The sequence below is a fragment of the Miniopterus natalensis genome, chromosome 11 (assembly GCF_054644295.1).
Source record: "Miniopterus natalensis isolate mMinNat1 chromosome 11, mMinNat1.hap1, whole genome shotgun sequence".
NCBI lineage: Eukaryota > Metazoa > Chordata > Mammalia > Chiroptera > Miniopteridae > Miniopterus > Miniopterus natalensis.
The window spans coordinates 13881300-13900690 of NC_142091.1; the positions used below are offsets into that span (position 1 = coordinate 13881300).

Here is a 19391-nt window from a genome sequence, read left to right on the forward strand (position 1 = left end):
TACCCCAAAGGCAGGAAGCTCAGCTAGAGTCAGCTGTCCTTAGAGCCTAAGGCTGTGTTTTAAGGAATTTAAAGGGGGCGAAGGATGAGGCCGTTGAGGGCAGAAAAGCGGGACTCAAGCCCCCAAGTTGTACGTGTCGCACGGCTTTGGACGGAGTTAAAAGCGCAGCGGCCCGGCTCAGGCACGCGGGGTGGCGGTGGGAGTGCGGGCGGCGCTGCGGGCCGGCGAGGGGCCAGGTGGGAGGGTGTCCGCGCCGGCCTGGGCGCGGGCCGGGTGGGCAAGGAGAGCCGAGGGCTGGGGCTGGAGGTGTCGGCCGGTGCCGCACCCACGAGCGCGCGAGGCGCCGAGCCGCAGGAGCAGGGCTGCGGGTCCGTTTCCATCGGCGGCGCCGAGCTGCCTCCATGTTCGGCGGCCGTGCCCCGGGGCGGCCGGGACTGGACCGGCGCCCTAGGCCGCGGGGCCGAGGAGACCGGCCTCGCCGCGCCCGGGATCCCGGCGGCGCTGCGCCGAGGACGGGGAGGATGCGCTCGGCTTTCCTCTCGCCCCACCCGAGCCCCGGGGGCCGCGGGCGCCCAATGACTCAACCTCCCGGCGTCCGACCCGCCCGGGCCTGGAGGTCGCCGGCGCCGCCTCTCCCGCCCCAGCCCCGCCGCCCGCGCTCCGGCGCGGCCTCCCGGCCCGCGTCCCTCCCCTCGCCCCCTCCCTCGGGACCGAGCTCGCCGCGGTGGCCCCTCCACCCCTTCCCGAGGCACAAACCTGGGGACCGCTACCCGGCATGGCCGACCGCGCGACGGAGCGGCGAGCGGCGCGGGGCCGCAGAGACAGCGGCCCCCTCGGCTCGGCTCGGCTCGGCCCGGCCCGCCCCGCGCGCCTCCCCCGGCCGCGGCCCCGCGCCCCCCGCTCGGGTTGGCACCACTCACCCGCACGCGCGCACGGCCTCGGCCGCGTTGCTCAACCTACTTGCAGTGTCTCAGCGGCCATCACAGCCCGTCCCGGACGCGGGCGGCCCCGGGGCCCCGGGCCGCTCTGCCTCCGCCCTGGGCCGCCGCGCCGCTGCTAGGGCGCGGGGCGAGCGGGAGGCTCCCCCATGCCGGCCGCCCGCCCGCCGGCCCCCCGCCGGCCCGGCTCAGGCGCGCCGCCCGCGCCGCTGCTCCGCGGGCGCCAGCGGACCCGGCTCGCCCGCCTGCCCGCTCCGCCTCGACCTCCCGCCGCCGCCGCCTCCGCCCCTTCCCTCGTTCCCGTCTCCCTCGCCGCCTCCCGGGCCGCGGCTGGCAAACCAGCACCTGCTGCTGGAGATCACCGAGAACTGAAACAGGAAACCCCGGGCCAAGGGGAAAACCCGGGAGGCGTGGAGCGGGGTGAGGGGAGCCGCCGGAGCCCGTCAGGCTCGCCCCGGCCGCGGGGGCTGCCCGGCGCCCCCGCCCCCGCCCCCCGCGCCCCTTCCCGAGCCCGGCCCGGCGCCGCGTCCCCACCTCGCGTCCGCGCTCCCCCAGCCGCGGCCGGGGGGGCGCGGGTCCGGGCGGCTGCGCCTTCCCCGCAGGTCATCCCTGGGCAGTCAAGGGAATCGAGGCCGCCTTCTTAGGGCAACTTTCCCCCGGCGGTTCGCTTATTATCAATGCGCCGCGGCGAGGAAAACCCACGGCGGTCATTGGCCAGGCCGAGGAGGGAACTTAAACAAATGAAGCGGCCGGCGCTCTTCCAGGGGAGGGACTCCTTTCGGGAAGGAAGGTGGCCCGGCTGGAAGCGGCCGGGGGTCCGAGTGGGCGTCGCGCCGGGGATGAGTCCAGGTCCCCTACGGGAGGCGGGCGGGGGGTGGGGGAGGCGGCCGTGGCGCGGACTCGGGCTCCCGCGCCGCGAGCGCGGAGGCCCTGGGGGCGGGGGCTTCCGACCGGACCGCACGGCGGCCGGCGCGCCCAGGCCAGCCGCCCGGACACCGCGTTCGGGGGCCTGCGGCGCTGTCGCCGGGCGCCCGGCTCCCGGCCGCGGGCGGAATCCCGCAGCTCTTCGGGCGCGAGGGAAGGCGCTCGCGCGGGTGGGGCCCGCCGCGCGCCCCGCGCTGGGCAGCCCGGATGAACCGCGTTATCTCGTTGAAGGTCCGCCACGCCGCGCGGTACAGCCCCTTTGTCAGTCGGCAGACGGAGGCTGGAGAGAGTCTCCCGCCCCGCACGGCTGGGCGGGGGCGCGCGGAGGTGCCCGCCGCCAGGGCGCAGCCTCGTTCCCGCAGCCGGGTCCATGCCTCCCGCGCGCTTTCCGCCGCCACTAATCCCCTCGCCTCTCCCAGGTGCTCCGCGTAGGGCCCATGCGGTTTAAGCCCGGATTTGTTCTTGGTCTACTGTGATGCCCATGATGCTTACTGTGGCGGCTCAAACTTTATGTTTTCCAGTGTCATGGTCTCTCTTTCTCTCTCTCTCTCTAAAAAAAATAAGTAAATAAACTACCTTTATGGTTTAGTTGAGCAGCACAGGTGTCCTCACCTCTTTGGCCCGCATCTGTTGCTCTTTAGCGACCTGATGATGATGATGATGATGGTGGGGGGGGCAGCGGAGAGCATTGTACTGGCTGGTGCCCCTGGGCACCCTGACACTGCCTGGGAGACGAAAGGGAGCACCTCGAGTCTGTTTTCCCTTCCGTAGGCCAGCCTTGGGGGTCGTCAATAAAATAGCTGGCTCCTAGGCTTCTCTCGAGCATGTGAAAGCCCTCTGGCCCCCACTTTTAGTACCATCTTTAAGACCCTCAGGAAGCCTGGCAACCTGCTCTGGGCAGCCAGCCCGGTGTCTATTGGCAGGAAGGAAGCATGGTCTGGGAGAGCATCTCCTGTGCCCTGAGCCAAACCCTCAAAGGGCTCTTGAGCAGTGCTAGGGACGGGCGGGGAATTAGAAAGAGGCTGGCTGGCTGGCTGGCTGGCTGGCAGCAATAAGCGATGGCAACTTTGGCATGATTTTTGAGAAGCCAGGGAGCTCCCCTCGTCCACAATGACTGCCCATGCAGCCTGCCTTATGTCCCTCCATTGACTCAGCTGAATTCCATTCAGTATTGATTAAGCAGAGCTATAGGGCGGGACCCTGTATTAGGTCCTTCAGAGGTAAGAGACATGAGTCATAACTATAACTGCTAACATTTGGTGAATGCCTACCACGTTCCAGGCACTCTTTTAATATTTTGCATGTGTTCTCTCATACAATGCCCACAAAACCCCTATGAGAGGATAGCTGTCACTATTTCCATTTTACAGATGAGAAAACTGAGACCACAAATATAGTAAGTAACAATGCAAGGATTGAAATGTAGACGGCCTGACTCCTCTAGAATCAGGAACCATTATGTGAACACAGCCCTGCCCTTAATTACCTTACTGTGTAGCTGGGGAGATGGAAACATAGGAAAATGGAAAGAAAAGGAAGAAACTAAGACAAGAGAATTTACAAGTGTTAAATGTGTGTATGGGTAGTTAATGCGATGAAAGTTCAGAGGACAGAGGAATCTCTTTAAGTTGGAGTGGTTGGGGAGTCTACGTAGAAGATGACTCTGAGTTTCAAAAAGGGACATTTAAGTGGGAAAATGATGACGAATAATATTTTGATAAGCCGAGAGTATAAGGAAGGGCATATCGGTGGAACTGCATAAACAGAGTTCTGGGAAAATTTGGGAAGTAGGGAGAGAGGGAAGGAGTTCGAGCTTATACACAGTGTGGCCTCTGTGAAGTTTTTTATTTGTTTGTTTGGGTTGTTGTTGTTTTTTAAGAGGAAGTGACGTGGAGAACATCCTATTTTGGAAAAGCCAATACTGTGAAGGTTATTGGATGGTTTGGAAAGGGAGGGATTGAGGCAGGAACACAAGTTTGAAGACCTACATGGGAGCTCTGACATGAAATCATGGAGTAAATAGTGAGAGAAAAAGAAAAGACAGGTGAGCGAGTATTACTAATACTGTGAATTAATAATCACCAAAGTTTTGTGACTGACTGGATACACTTAATGGAGATGGAATTAAGAAAAGGGAGAAGTCCAAAATGACGTAGTGAGTGTGAACGCAACTGGAAAAAAAGGGTAGGTTTAGGGGCAGAGGAACTACTTTTTGGGGCAAATGTTTAGAATAGTTTGGTTTTAGGCATATATTTGTGGTAATAGTGGGATATGCATGTGGAACTATTATATAGTATTATGTAAAAGGGAAAATAGTTGGATAAATAGCAGAGGCTTCTATCTGCTATTGAGAGAGGATGAAAATTTTAAGTGATCACTATTAGAGCTGAAAGAAAATTTCTAACAAAAATAAAATGCTTCTATGGCTCTGAGATAAATGAGCATTAGGGAATTCCTCTTTATTCCAAGTTATGTTTACTTAAAGGAAAGGAGAGTGTATAAGAAAGAAATTTCATGGACTCAAAGAATGTAAGGCTGATGAAAAGAAGAGTTAGAAATCATTTAATCCCACTCTGCTTTTCATTTTGCAAATGGTAAAATCGAGGATCAAATTTTCAGTGTCGAATAGCAAAACTTTAAAATAGGCATCAGCTAAATATGGCACAGTTATGAGTAGCCAATCTGTATTTGAGTTATAAAATCAAGTCTGGACCTTGAATTGTGACATTGAGTTGCATATATGTTAAAAATCTGAGTGGCCGTGACTCCATAATAGGCAAAACCTTGAGCAGCCTCACAAGTTGAAAGCAAATGCTTTGGAAAGGACGGGTTGGAGACAGGGGGTGGGAGGGGAAATGACTGCAAGGTCAGCACTTCTTTCTAAAATATAGCTCCTAGGTAGACTGCCACCAACCTAGATTCACACTTGAACCTTAAAAGACAAGAGTTTCAGGTGCCCACCACATCCCATCCAGTTGCCTCAACCGGGAACTTCTAATTGCCCAGCCACCTATCTAAGACCTCCAGGGACAGTAGGTCACCCTCAGGTTCAAAACCGGCCCCCCCCCCCCCCCTCCGAAAAGGCTTCCAGTTCAATCCAGAGCTTTTCTAGTGGTGCCCTTAGGAGTTTTCTTATCGAACATGTGTGAACGCAGTGGCTACACTTGGGGTTGCGAGAGAAGTATTTCTCTTGCTCTCGTGTCTCCCGCCTCTACCATTTCTGCCCCAAACACTTACCTTAGTTGAATCAATGTCAGAAGCTGCTTGGAAGCACCTTCGTCTCCAGCTCTTTAGCCAGCACTTGATTTCCTCTAGTTGAAGAGCTTCATCCACATAGCCAGGTGACTACTGTGATTTTTCATTCACAGTTTCTTTTATGTCTTTAAGAGAAGTTCTGGTTAATCCCAACAGCCTATGAAATGTAAAGTTTCCTTAATATCATTGCCCTAAACAACCGTTTCCTAAGCATGTGCTTTAGTGACTGGTTAGAGTTGCTTCTTAATGCTGAGTTCTTAGGGAAAGGAAACTAGAGGCCACGAGGTTTGTGCTGTTGACCAATCCCAGAGCTGCTTTCCTTTGATGAGTTACCTCGATTCCACAGGAGCAGCGTGACTCTCAGCATTTGTGGGAGGCCACCAGAGAGCCAGAAGAGCAAGGTTTCCAATATGCTTGTGTGGTACAGCTGTGTGCTAGGTTTTCTACCTGAATCAGACAGCACGGCTGCCCTACTTTCACCACATTTGGCCAACATAGGAACTTTGAGAAAAAGAAACACTTAATAATAGAATAAAAAAATGCTCCTAAGGTGGCACTTTGCCATCTTGATGAGGACAACACCTGCCATTGCAGTTCATCCTGCCCCCCAGAAGTTTTGAAATTTTTATTTCAACACAGAATTTCAGGCGTACCTCTGCAAGCCTCTGTTGTTTCAAAAGGAAATTGGTATACAGAATTACAAATGTACAAAATTGAGATAGTTGAAAACAGAATTATGGAATGTCCAGGTTAGAGTGCATTTTACATTAAAAATCCATGTCACAAGAATTGTAATTGCAGCATTGTTTACAAAGGCAAAAAATTAGCATCAACTTAAATGCCCATTAATAGGAGGCTATTTAAATAAATTGTAGTTATCTTTATACATTAGAATGCCATTTACCTATTAAAAAGAATGAAATGGCTTTATGTGTATGAAATAAACTAAGATCCATTGTCTATTGAAAAGTTAATGTGACCAGTGTGTAGAGTAAGCTACCATTTGTGTGAAAGAAAAAGAATATCTCCACATTTGCTTATGTGTGGGTACAGTATCTCCGGAAGGACACACAAGAAACTGGCAACAGGTTGGATTGAGCTGAAGAACTGGGTGACTAAGAAGAAAAGGTGGGGAGAGATCCTGTTAACTCTGTACCCTTTTATAGCTTTTGAATTTTAAATTGGGCACTTAAATTAGCTACTCAGAAAAGATTTTTAAAGCCTATATTTATTGATGATGTGTTGCTGTTTTCCCTGCCTTTCTATGCAATTTTATAAATAAGTAGACTTTTTTTTTTTTCCCAAATAGTAGCACAGCCACAAGGAAGAGGAAGTTGCAGGAGTCATGTGAGTTGCACGTGTAGAGTCCGGGGCTTCCCAGTCAAAGGAAAGATTCCTATGATCATGTGCAAGGGGAGATCCCATAATTGCTAAAGGATTCCCAACCAGCATTAGTGAGGTTAGTCACTGATTTTACAACGTAATTGTCAAAAGTTCCAAATGCAGATTCTAAAAGATTTTTGATGGGAACTATTTTAACTAAGGGGAACATTCAGGGAAGTTCTCATCAGCTGATAGGAGAGAAGTTCATATAACCTTCAGGTATCACAGAAGGCCAGCAGTAGGCATGGGGCAGAAGGAGCATTTTTATCCCATAATACTCATTACTTAGAATTATATTTGCTGCCCGGCCAGGCGTGGCTCAGTGGTTGAGCGTCGACCTAGGATCCAGGCAACCGGGGGTCGATTACTGGTCAGGGCACATGCCCGGGTTGCGGGCCCGATCAGTGACTCTCTCATCATTGATGTTTCTATCTCTGTCTCTCCCTCTCCCTTCCTCTCTCTGAAATCAATAAAGATATATTTTTTTTAAAAAATTTTATTTGCTTATTTGTTCTATCACGTTTCCCCACATCAAGAATGTGAGCTCCATGAAGGCAGGAGCTCTGCCTGCCTTGCTCCCTGCAGCATCTTGAGTTCTCCTGTGCCTGGCACATAGAAGGCACTCGGGTTGTTTCCAGACTTCAAGACCATAACATCCAGTGGCTCTCTGGCTTCTGGCTGCTTATTTAGGCATTAATCTGTTAGAAGGTAGTAAAAGCATGGCCTGGGAGCCAGGATTCAAGACCCCAGGTTCCAAAATAGTGGGCAAAGCAGAATTCAAATCTCAAAAGAACTAGGGAGTTGGAAAAATACTGAAGCATGGAGTAATAAGGTAAGGAGCCAATGACTGAGCTAGCAGAACGAGGTAGGAGCTTGGCTTAAAAAACAACAAGCAGCAAACACATTAAAATAAAACAGTTTCCCTAGAAAAATAGCAAACATCATAACAATAAAGTAGAAGAGACAGGCCCATAATTAGGGCTACAGTTTACAGGAAAAGCAGGATTATTGTCAGAGCAGATCTGCTGCTGAGTCACTGCACCCCACAGAGTTGGGTGGTTGGGGTGGGGAAGTCATTGACAGGGTGTCAGTTGGCTTCAGAGTCTGGTATGGGACACAGGTCAGCGAGCCTAGTCATTAAGGTCAGAGGGAATCAGGGGAAACAGCCAATCTGTTTCAAGTGCTCACATGCATGGGAAATGTACACTGTCAGCTAGTTTTATTTGAAGGTGGAAATTAGAGGGAATATTCAGCCAACAAGCATCCAGGAGTCAGAAATGAGTTCAGCCAGGCAGGAAATGTTAAGCAGATCTCCACGGGTCCCATAAGTGAGCGCTATAGGCCTGGGTAGGACATAATTGATGCTGAAGAGATAAACAGATTAGAGTTATCTGATGGCTTTTAATAGTTTTGGTAGGTCTGATTTTATTTATTCATTAAAAAATTTTTATTTATTGGTTTTAGAGAAGAAGTGGGGGGAGAGAGAGAGAAACATCGATTTGTTTCACTTATTCATGTGTTCATTGGTTCATTATTGTATGTGCCCTGACTGGGGATCAATCCTGCAAACTTGGCATATCAAGATGATGCTCTAACCAACCGAGCTACCTTGCCAGGACTGGTAGGTCTGATTTTAGAGAAATGATTTGTCTTCTGTCTTAACTATTATCTGGCCAGTCCAGAGCACACTGGTTTTAACTTATAGGCAGGGGTAGAGTCAGGCTATGTCTCATGGCCCTTCAGTTTGGTCAAAACATTTACCTTATTGGGAAGAATGCCAGTAGTCCCTTAAAAATGTGTCTCTAGTTCTTCACTCATCCATGACTTCCTCCAGTTTTTGAGTTTTATACACAGAACCCTGGCTTATTGAGAAGGACTAGCCATCTGGGTCCTACTTTAAACATCTGTTTTGAAGAGTGAACATTATCTGTCTTTGGAAGCCCCTACTTTTTAATCGTGCTTTCCCTAGATAAATTGAGGGATTTTTCACTTTATTTTGGATAACTACAAGAGGCAGTTAAATGTTCAGTTAGCTTTGGCAAGAACAACTTCTTTACTAAAGACACTGTCCTGACGAAGTGTATGGCCACCACTTTCTGTGGTTTGCTTTGCTAAAATATGTGTTTGCAAGAATATTTTAAAGTGTTGGTAGGGTTGGGCCTATACAATTACTTGTAGTGTCGTGGCAATTAATTATCTCTGCACAAAAGTAGGGGCTTTCATTTTCTAAGACTCATATATGTAGCCAACTAATAGTGAAAATGAGACTGAAGTACTTCAGCTATATGGATCTTGAACAAGGGTTAATGACAGTGAATTTCACTGGCTTTAGCATCTAGTACCTTTTAGTATTCTAATATTTTAACTTATAAAAGACATGCTCATTGTAGAAATTTTTTATTGCATTTATTGGGGTGACATTGGTTCGCAAAACCATACAAGTTTCAAGTGTACAACTCAACAAAACATCACTTGCACCCTGCATAGTGTGCCCATCACCCGAAGTAAAGTCTCTTTCTGTCCCCATTTATCTCCCTCATCCACCTTCCCCCACCCCCTTTCCCTCTGGCTATCACTGTACTGTTACAGTCTGTGTCTATGTGTTTTACATATATTTACATATATATATATTACTTAATCCCTTCACCTTTTTTCACTCAGCCCTCCACCCCCCACCCCCACAGCTGTCCGTCTGTTTTTATGTATCTATACTTCTGTTTCTATTTTGTTTGTTAAATTATTTTGTTCATTAGATTCCAGATATAAGTGAGATCATGTGGTAATACATGCTCAGTGTAGAAAAACTTTAAGGCACAACAAAACATAAGGTTTTAAAAATACAAATTATCTCTCCTCCCATCAACTACCCTTACATTTTTTTCATTTTCTCCCATTCTACATCTCTACTCCACTACCTTTCTTGATTTAATCAAATCAAACATGTGCTTATTAAGTTCCACCACTGGACTTGGAATAATAAAATAAAAGACATGGTCCACATCTCAAATAAACCAAATATTTTCTCAGAAAGGCAAGACATACATTTGAAGAAAATCTAGAGAAAACACTAAATTAAATATGATCAAGTGCCAAACATGCCTGAGTTTGAGGCTAACTCAGCTGTGATCCCTAGGACGGGGATCGGAAAATAAGTCTCTGTCCACCTTAGGAATTCATTCATTCAACAAATGTTTATTGAGCATTTACTTTGTGCCGCTGTGAGGAAGTACCACTGCTTCCTAAGGTGGACTGGAGAACTCCTAAGCCCAAGGCAGTTTGCCTCCCTCAGTCTATCTAGCTCACTGCCAACTCCAGCTCCTCTTCTACCGCTCATTCCCCTGAGCACCTGGCTTTCTTGGTCCCTCTCTCCGGAACACTCTTCTAAATATCCACAGGGCTTGTTCCCTAATGTCTTTCAGGTTTCTGCTCCAGCGTCACCATAGTACAGAAGCCATCCCTCAACACCTCACCTAGCGCATCACACACATCCTTCCATCATCTACATCCTGGTCACTACCCATCTCCTAGCTCTGCTTTTTTAAAAAAGCATTTATAAAAATGCTATGTATATATGCTCTTCAGATAAGATGCCTATATAAATGGAAATTTGTTTATCTGAAGGTGAAAATGCAGGAAAGTGCTTTTCAAAAAGATAAAAGGAGAGAGAACAGTGTGACATCACAGGAACCCAGACACAGTCGTTATGGCGGTAAGGCTTTCTTCACAAGTCCCCAAATGGGTATAACCATGAGACAAAATAGTGACAGAAGTCTCACGTGTCCGGGTACCTGCTGCGCCTCACAATCAGCCAGAAGCCAGTTACCTAGTCAAGTTGGGATTTCCATCATGGACTCTGCTTTTCTCTGCCTTTTGTTTTCACTTCTCTCATAGTTCCTACTTACTTCCCCGATCAGTCTCTTTGGGACCTTTCTTCTGTCTACTTCTGACCCAAAGAATTCCTCTCTGACCCATTATTTCATGGCTCCACACACATGTCCTGGGTTATCTCGCCCATTCCCATGGCATTCATGACTACCTACATTCTGATGTTTGCCAATCGATATCCGTAGCCCATAGCACCTGGCACTGGGCAGGCATACAATAAAAGCACATTTTATTTATTTATTCAAAATGAGGGGAGCTCCTACTGTGTGCCAGCCATTATTGTAGGTGCTGGAAAAGTTTTCTGCTCCAGTAGAGCCTATTTACATATGATCGGTATACAATTAAACAAATACACGAACAAATAAAATAATTTCACATACAAGCAAAAGCTCTGAAGAAATAAATTGGAGTGGAGTACTGGCAGGTTTGGGACTGGCTAATGGGCAGGGACCAGGGGAGACCTCTTTGGAATCGCATTTGAGCTGAAATGATGCAAAGGAGCTAGCCGTGCAAAGCACACTCCCAGGAGAGGAACTCGCATGGAAGGACGTCCAGGCACTGGAAGCAGAGGCTCGAGGAGGAGCGTGAGGAGCTTGGTGAGGGAAGGAGCTGGCGAGAGTGGGGGCCGGTCCCTTCCGCAGGTCGGGTGCTCTCGCCTGCCCCAGGCCTCCCGTCTTCCCGCCTTCTGACTGCTGACCGGCCTCTCCTCCTCTCTTCACCTGCCTGGTTCTTTAAGTACGTGAGGCGGTGATCCTTCTTTGCTTTGGTAAAGCTCACCGGCAGTTACAGAAAGGGTCCACGCTTTTGTTTACTTCTGGGCTTCCACACAGGCTGCTCTCTCTGCCCGTGACACCTTTCTCTGAATACTTTGCAAATAAAGATTTGGTTCAGCGATTGACTCCATTCTACAAAGCCTTCTCTGATCGCTATCTGGATTAGATGCTCCTCCTCTATGCTCCCAGAGGCCTATGTGATAACCGAGGTACAGCAAAGTTGAGTGACTTCCTCCAGATCATGTGAGAATCAGGATTTGAACCCAGGCAGCCCAGCCCACCCTCTACCATTGTGCGCCAGTCCCTGCTTCATAAAGCTGCTGGGACAACTATGTGGGGTGATGACCGCAAAGTGTTTAACACAAGCCCTGACATTTGGAAAGTACTCAGTAGTTGTTAGCTCCAGTTACAGACACAAATTCTGCCCCTGGAAAGCTTATGGCCAAGCGAGGGAGCGACAAGTCTGGTAAGAATCTGAGTAAGACGGAAAAAACGGTTTCAATACCTAGGAAGACCTTCAGCGTCGGTTAGTTGCTTCCCTCATTTGCATCCTTCTCTGTAAAGTACCTGTCACTTAATAAGAGTCATGACAATACTCTCTGAAAAGAATGTATTAGAAGGAGGAGCGGGTCTTATGGAAAAATGATAAATTCAGTTTGGGGCATGTTGAACTTGTCTCCTGTGGGTGCTTCTGGGACGTCCAGTTAGAGATGACCAACAGGTTGGACAAATGGCAGCAAAATCCACCGTTACTTAAGCCTCACCCTTGATTAGTCCCTCCCCTCCCCTCCCCTCCCCTCCCCTCCCCTCCCCTCCCCTCCCCTCCCCTCCCCTCCCCTCCCCTCCCCTCCCCTCCCCCCTCACCATCTAACCTGGAAACCGGGCCTTGTTGATTCTGCTTTCAAAATATACCCCTAATCCACCCTCTTTTCCCCTCTGCCTCCGCCCTGATCCGATCGACCACCCGCCCTCTGGGCCTCGTCTGCTTCTCCTGTAAATGGAGACACTGACAGTATTTGCCTTATGGGGTTGAATAGTTTATGTAAAGCCCCCAGAATGCTACCTAGTGTGCAGAGAGGGACCAAAAAGTAGAAAGTGGGCCAAGATAGTCTGGGGCCCTGGAACCCACTGGATGAATGTTTCAGAAGAAAAGTAGTTATCAGAGGTTAAGAAGATTGGGAACTTCCAAATACGTGATGTCTTGTTCCGTTAGGACATGTTTACACAAGAATGGTAAAATAGAAAGTTGAACAATGTTGTTCCCCTCAATCAGTTAATCAGAATAGCATATACAATAATTATCTGCAGAAAGGTTGAGTCAATTAGGATCTCTGAGTTTGAGGGAACAAGACTCAGCTAGAATCGAGTTGACTCAGGTCCCCTCTGTTGAGTCAAAACTTTTTGCGTCAGGCCACCTCACAGAGCGTTGACCAGTCTGTGGACTGGTTTCACTTGGGGTCAGCTGCCCATCCTTACTTAATCAGTGGAGCCCAGAGAGGGGTGTGACTAAGCCACCAAGGCTGGGCACAGCTGCCCTGGCATCAGGGGCTCAAGACGGGGCAGTTTCCTTCTCACTAGAAGTGGCTCTGGGCCCTGGGTGTGTCAAAAACCGTGACCGACCCTTACAGTTGAGGGATGCAGTTACGTTGAAGAAAGGTAGGAGGTATGAAGTCTAATGCCTGGTTGTGAGTCCCAGTAATCCAGTTCCACTTTGAAGCAGCTCTGTGCTTTGAGCACGTTGGTCAATTTTTCTGGGGCCTAGGTTCCCTCTGTTAAGCAAATATGTTTATCATTTCATAAGAGTTTGTTTTGGAAAGCTCCGTGTGAACTAATCATCTTGAATCATCCAGGTCCCAGATAACCTCGGTGCTTAGTAGGAGCGATGGATGGTTTTAGTTGAATTGTTAATTGCTAAAACTTTTGTTAAGATACTGCTCAAAGAGGCACTACTCTCAGTGACTAGGGCAGAGATATAATTCCCACAAAAGATTTTCTTTTCTTCCCAGAGGTGTAGGAAGTAGAAATTCCTTAATGCTAATGAGAGATCATATGGCCAACTCCAGCAAGACAGTCTACACGTGCACGATTTACTGCTATGAGTTATCTCTTAAGAAATAGGGTGAAATGGGATGGAAGAGCTAGTCAAGGCTGTTCTTCAAAGGCACAGGTCGTCGTACTAAGGAACCCTGACAGGAAAGTAGGAGGAGAAGGAATACACCGAGGGACAGTCCAATGGAACAAGAAAGTTGACCTAGGATTTCAGAGCTGTTCTCTGTGGGTGGGAGTCACTCCCTCAAGCACCCCAAGTGGCCCGTCAAGGTGGAGAGAGAACAGGCTGGAAGCCATAGGATGGTGTGAGCACTCGAGGGCAAGTAAGGAACAAACAGTTCAATGCTGGTGCGCATCACATGTGAAACATAGTTATTGCCGCCTGGAAATACATTCTGCAATTCAAAGCGAGAATGCCCGAAGCTGATAGCACATGTTTTTGTGATGGCTGCCAGCTGCCTCGTGGTGCTTATGTCTCTATCTTTCCTTCTCTCTTAGCCTAGAAGAAACTACCCTGTTCCTCAATCTAGAATATATACCTGGAGTAATGTGGCCAATATTTTAAAAAGTAAATACAATGAGATAGTCAGGATCCTGGACTCATATGATAGAATTTACTAAAGAATATTGGGACTATAGTATGGGGAAGGCCTGGGGGTGGGGTGGATGCCAGGTGGAGGGGATCAGTGGGGGTGGGTAAGGGGACATCTGCAATACTTTCAACAAGAAAGATAAATTTAAAATACATTGGGCACCTGACATAAGCTCTAAAAGGGCTTAAAAACCAGGCTTGGGGGCTATTTATAGCCTCCATGTCCAGGCACCATGTCCAACATCACACCACAGAAGTGGCCCAGGGAGATAACAATGTCTCTGTTGATAGGTGTAGACACCACAGCTTGTCCAGCCTCCAGCCCGATGCTGGCACTAGAGATGGCCACGAGAACCGTGTGCTTGCTGCCTCTGGAAAATGAATGTCGCTTCTGTCCCTGCTATTACTATTGCCGCAGTGGGCTCTGTGAGGTTCCTTCTTTGGTCACTAGCTCCTGGTTCAAAATCTGAGGTGAGTGCATCCAATCAGAGGAGTCTAGGCATGTGCTAGCCTGTTAGCTAAGCAAGCTGGGCCCTGAAAGTTCAGGTCCTGTAGTGGCAGATGGACTCTGCCCCTGAGGTTTCTCATGAAAAGCCAAGAGGTTTAGACACTGGAAAGCCAAAAACACCAAAAAAGTATACAAGGGTTGTCTTCTAAGAATGTTTCATTTGGGTCAATAAACCCTTGATTTAGTCAATACGAGATACTTTAGCATACAACTCCCAGTCCACACGTGTCCTTTCAGCCCTTGGTTCTCGGCAGCTCCTGAGAAGTTCCTGAGAAAGTGAAGACGGTACTAATTCATTAGATGCTTTAACCTACATAATTTTTCTCTCCTGGGAAATATTATGTAAATAGCTCTTTAGTTCAGAATTTTGAACTTTTACTAGCATTAAAAATCAAGATGTGTTTTTTGTTGTGCAGAAATAATTTTTAATACATTGAATAAATGCTTGCCCATAAAAATAGTAAGTTGAAAGAAAAGCTTATGTATTATAAGATACTTTTGTGCTTAAGATTTGTCAAGATTAGGTAGTATTACATGTCATACTACTACTAACACTACTCTTACTACTACTACTAAAAACAAGGGAGGAGTAACACACTAAATATTTTATTCTTAGATTAAAAATTTATTTTAGATTTCTGTCTAGACCTCTGACAGTACAGACACACAGAAAAAAGCTTGTCTCTTCTTGTTGCCAGTGGATATTTTTATGATCCAACATCTGGGCTGTAAATAACAAGCTCTCTTATCAAAACTATCGAATAGTCATTTCATAATTGATTAGCAATGCCAGCTGTGACCCAGAGGCATGCCACATGGAAAAGTGTCTAGTATCCATGTCCCCTGTACATTCTTTCCCAACTCCTAGTATAACTAATTTAGAAGTTAGAGAATTACAAACCAGATGGGAATTAGACTGTCCTCGAAAGCCTGGGAGATTTTTGTCCATATGTTTGTGGTTGTTCTATAGCGAGACCATATTTTCCCAAGTGATGTGAATAAAGGGACGAGTGGCCTTTCGTGGTGCTTACTCAGTCTCTGTCTTTCCTGTGAGTCATTATTGCTTAGCAGCTCGATGCTGTGTGTCAGCCTCGCCTTCAGTGTGTCATTTTCATTCATTTGGAAACTAAAGAGCTGTGCTTTGCACCATGTCCTTAATGTCAGCAAACCCAGCTCTGCTGGATTGAAATGCAGAGGTGTATTTGCAACTGGTGCAAAGTGCTGCAGGCTGCTGATCTGGGCCAAGCAGCTACACTGACCTTGAAGGCCCCCTTCAGAAGGGCTTGAGGACCGCACACTCGGGGCTAGTAACACTTCAAGGCCAGCAAGGCAAGCAAGCTACCTTTATTTTGTGGGTGAGAGGTACAGAGTATGTATGACATGTAGGAGAAGTGTGGGCTGATAGGAGTCACTGTAAAATAGTGACAACATTTATACCTAAATTTCTTATGGAATGGGTACTTCCTAAGGGTATGCTTAAACTTTTAAAATATGTTATCTCACTTAATCTTTACAATAACTTTATTCAGATATGAAAAGTGGGTCCAGAGATGTTAGGTAACTTACCCTAAGCCATAGTTAATGGTTTGGAGCCAGAATTGAAAGAGTTCTGCAAGACATCCAGAACTCCTAACTGTTACAAATGAACTCAAATTCAACACCTAGAATGAAATTCTGTTGGTTGTAGGAGGTGGAAAGACCAATATAGGAGGCTGACAGAGTTGCCAAGAGCCTGGAATTTCTGAAAGAGACTGTTGGTTTGTAAAAGAGCTAAAGGAAACCTGGCATGTGTTGATTCCTAGCTTAGACTGTAAGTTCCATGATTATTTTTTATTCACGATCTTCAATACGGAGCACAATACTCAGCATATAGGAGACTTTCCATACCTCTCAATACATTTTGTTGAATGAATGAATAAAAAAATAAGACTGAGAATTTATCACTTGAAAGGCTTACGCCTGAGGGAAGCAGAAGACAAGCGAGACAGGGAAGTTCGCCTGCAAAGTCAGGAGAGAGCAAGGAAAGGTTAGAGTGGCCACACTGCCCGGTGATGACTAGACAGATTTTACTGTGAACCGGGCGCGGAGGACCCAGAGAAGTCAGCTACTTGACTGCAATTTTGACTTGTTATTAGAAAGGAGAAGGCATACATGCTTTCTCTCAGCATAGCCAAGACATTCTGAGTCCTGCTTTATTTTAATTTTAATTTTAAAGAAATGTTACACATGAAGCTGTCTGTGAGAGATGGTCATTAATGATCATTAAAATAGGAAGTGAAACAGGGAATTTAATTACTATTTCTTGCAGTTTTGTTGATAGACATCTCATCTGACAGTTTGACTCGATCCAAGGCTATTACATAGTGCCTAGAAGAACAGAAGCGTTGCATATCCTGAAAGATAGGTTTTAAACAATACCCCTCGGTGAGGCTCTTGATAGGAGCTGGGTGGGAGGTAGATAATGCTGAGGTTACCTTCTCTGTCCAGAGCCTTATGCACTGGTGGTTTCTGTGGCTGTCTGAGACTGATATGTGCTTTGAAAATAAAAAACAATAGCAGTCGGATTGTCATCTTATTATTAACATATAAGCTCTTTCAGTACACTCGTGGTTGATCATTTCTACCTTCACATGGAAATGGATCAGAGAATCATAAGCACAGCGCCTATGAGACATGGAGGGTGGGGGAGGAAACTAATTCTTCCTCTCCATTGAACTCTTCAGAATTAAAAAAAACACCCTAAAATTCAATAGAACCATCAAAAGCATATGTAATCAGCTATGTAAGTTGTCAAAAGAACCTGAGCGTTCTATTTATTCTCTGATGCCACAAAAAATCTTATTTTCCCTTCATTAAGAGAGAAAACAACAAAATTATGAGCACCTTGGTATAACCCTCCTAATAATGATGATTCCGTGGTGTCATCTCTTCCTGGCTGACCCGGCTGCCAGCCTGCCTGCCAGCACATGTTCTTATGGCATCACTTACACAGCCATATATCACTGGGTACAAATTACTGTTTTCTCCTAACTTGTGTCATAATTGGTTGGTTACAGTTTCTTCCTGGTAGCTCATATATTTGAAAATGTTATCAAAGCAAATGTTCGATATTTTTGCCTGGGAAAACCATCAGCTGCTATCTTTCTGAGATGCTTTCTTTGCCTTCCCTTCTCTCCCACCACAACCTCTTCTGTCTCAGATTTCCTGGAGAATGGGCAGGAATCACCAGGGTGCCCAAGAAGCTCTCTTAACATTGGCTCCAAACCAGAGAACACATGCTTCCTCTTTTTTACCATTAAAAAAAATTTAGTGTTATTACCTAACTCTGGTGGAGTTACAAATCCAAGAGTAACATTAAAAATTTCTCCGAAGTGTATTTTGGATCCACTCTAACATTCATTAGTTCTCTTGTCAGTTCCTTCATTCAACAAATACATGGGTCAGATACTACACAGGGAACTAGGAATTCAAAGATTAATAAAAGTCAGTCCTCTCCCTTAGTGGTTAAGCGGGAGGGCAAACATTAGGGCAGAGAAGTGCTTCTTAAACTATCTTAGGGGTGGTAGGTGATGAAGGAGATAGTGCAACCGTAACAGAAATAAAATATGCTATCAACCTTCAAAAGAACCCCACAGAAAACCAAAGGATTTACCCTAGCTGATTCAGCTTGGTGGTAAGAACGTCAGCCAATGGACTGAAGGGTCCTGGGTTCGATTCCAGCCAAGGGCACCTGTCTCGGTTGCAGGCTCAATCCCCAGCTCTGGCTGGGGTGCATGTGGAGGCAACCAGTGGGTGTTTCTCTCTCACATAGATGTTTCTCTCTCTCCCCCTTCCACTCTCTCTGAAAAGCAATGGAAAAAATATTCTCAGGTGCGGATTAAAAAAACCAAAAACAAACAAAAAGCCCTGAATGATTACAATGCTATCCAGTTGACCTTTGAACTGCATGGGTCTACTTATACCATGATTCTTCCCAATAACTATACAGTCTGTCTCCGTATCCCCAGGTTTTGCATCCACAGTTGGGAATCTGTGGCTAGGAAAGGAATCCACGTATGTGGAAGACTGGCTTAAGTAATTCTCAGATTTTCAACTCCCGACAAGTTATATGCTTGGTCTAGCATTCAAGACCAAGGCCAAGGCTAAACTGACAACACCTACTCCGTGTCTAGTTCAAGGATCATCTGTGTGACAAGGTCAGTGAAACACCTCCTAGAACCATTAGAAATGACACGGTAAGCTCTGCTTGGAGAAGTTGAGGAAAGTTTTCTGGAGAAAAAAGCATTTACATTTAAAGACTTAGAGTTCACTTGGTAAGCGATGCAGGAAAGAAGATTCTAGTAGGGGAGGTGTCACAGGGAGGAGATCATGGTATATTGGGAGATATGCAAGTATATCCTGATGCCTAAGATGAAAGGAGTTGTGAGTCAGGAGGCTGGAAGGGTAGTTAGAGCAACGTCAGGAAGGACCTGGATGTGTTTCCCATAGAGAGTTTGGACTTTATCTTAAGGCCATAGGGGAGCCATTGAAGAATTTTAAGCAGGAGAGAGATATTGCAAGCACTCGTTTTAGAGAAATAAATCTGGCTTCAGTTTAAAGGATAGATTATAAGGAGAAAAGACTGGAAACTTTCTAATTTCCTTTGGCAGGGGTGTTAAAGGACTGGTGTGAGGAGGGTTAGAAGTATCTCTTAGCTATGTGCTAGGTAGAGGACGCTAGATGGTGATTGTCAGGATGATGTCTGAGAGAGATCCTGAGGTTGCGCTGAAGTAGAATGTCCAAAGGGGACAATCAAAGCTGGGGGCAAAGACCCAGAAGAGACAAGAGCAAAGAGTACCAGATCGAAATACCTGGAACAGATGGTCTGAGTGAACTCCGAGGACGGAAGCCAGCACCTGCAGTGGAACTGTTATATGGTGGGACTTTTGTATTTTCACACCTCTGTGTGAGCACAATGGGTTTGTTGAATGGTTCATGGCCAGGATGAGACAGACCAGAAACGTGGAGACTTGTTAGAACTCTGTTGTAGTGTCTAGTCAAGAAGAATTCAAGACCAAGAGAGTTGCAGTGTTGATAATGAAGAA

At 47.0% G+C, this 19391-nt stretch overlaps 1 protein-coding gene across 1 annotated transcript in view; it reads right to left on the reverse strand.

The window, feature by feature from the left end:
• ZC3H12C (zinc finger CCCH-type containing 12C) overlaps window positions 1-997 on the reverse strand; it is a 58481-nt gene extending 57484 nt beyond the window's left edge. Inside the window, exon 1 of the mRNA XM_087821557.1 lies at window positions 921-997. The gene's annotated coding sequence lies outside the window, so the exon portion shown is untranslated. The remainder of the gene's footprint in view (window positions 1-920) is intronic.
• Between the last annotated feature and the right edge of the window lie 18394 nt (window positions 998-19391).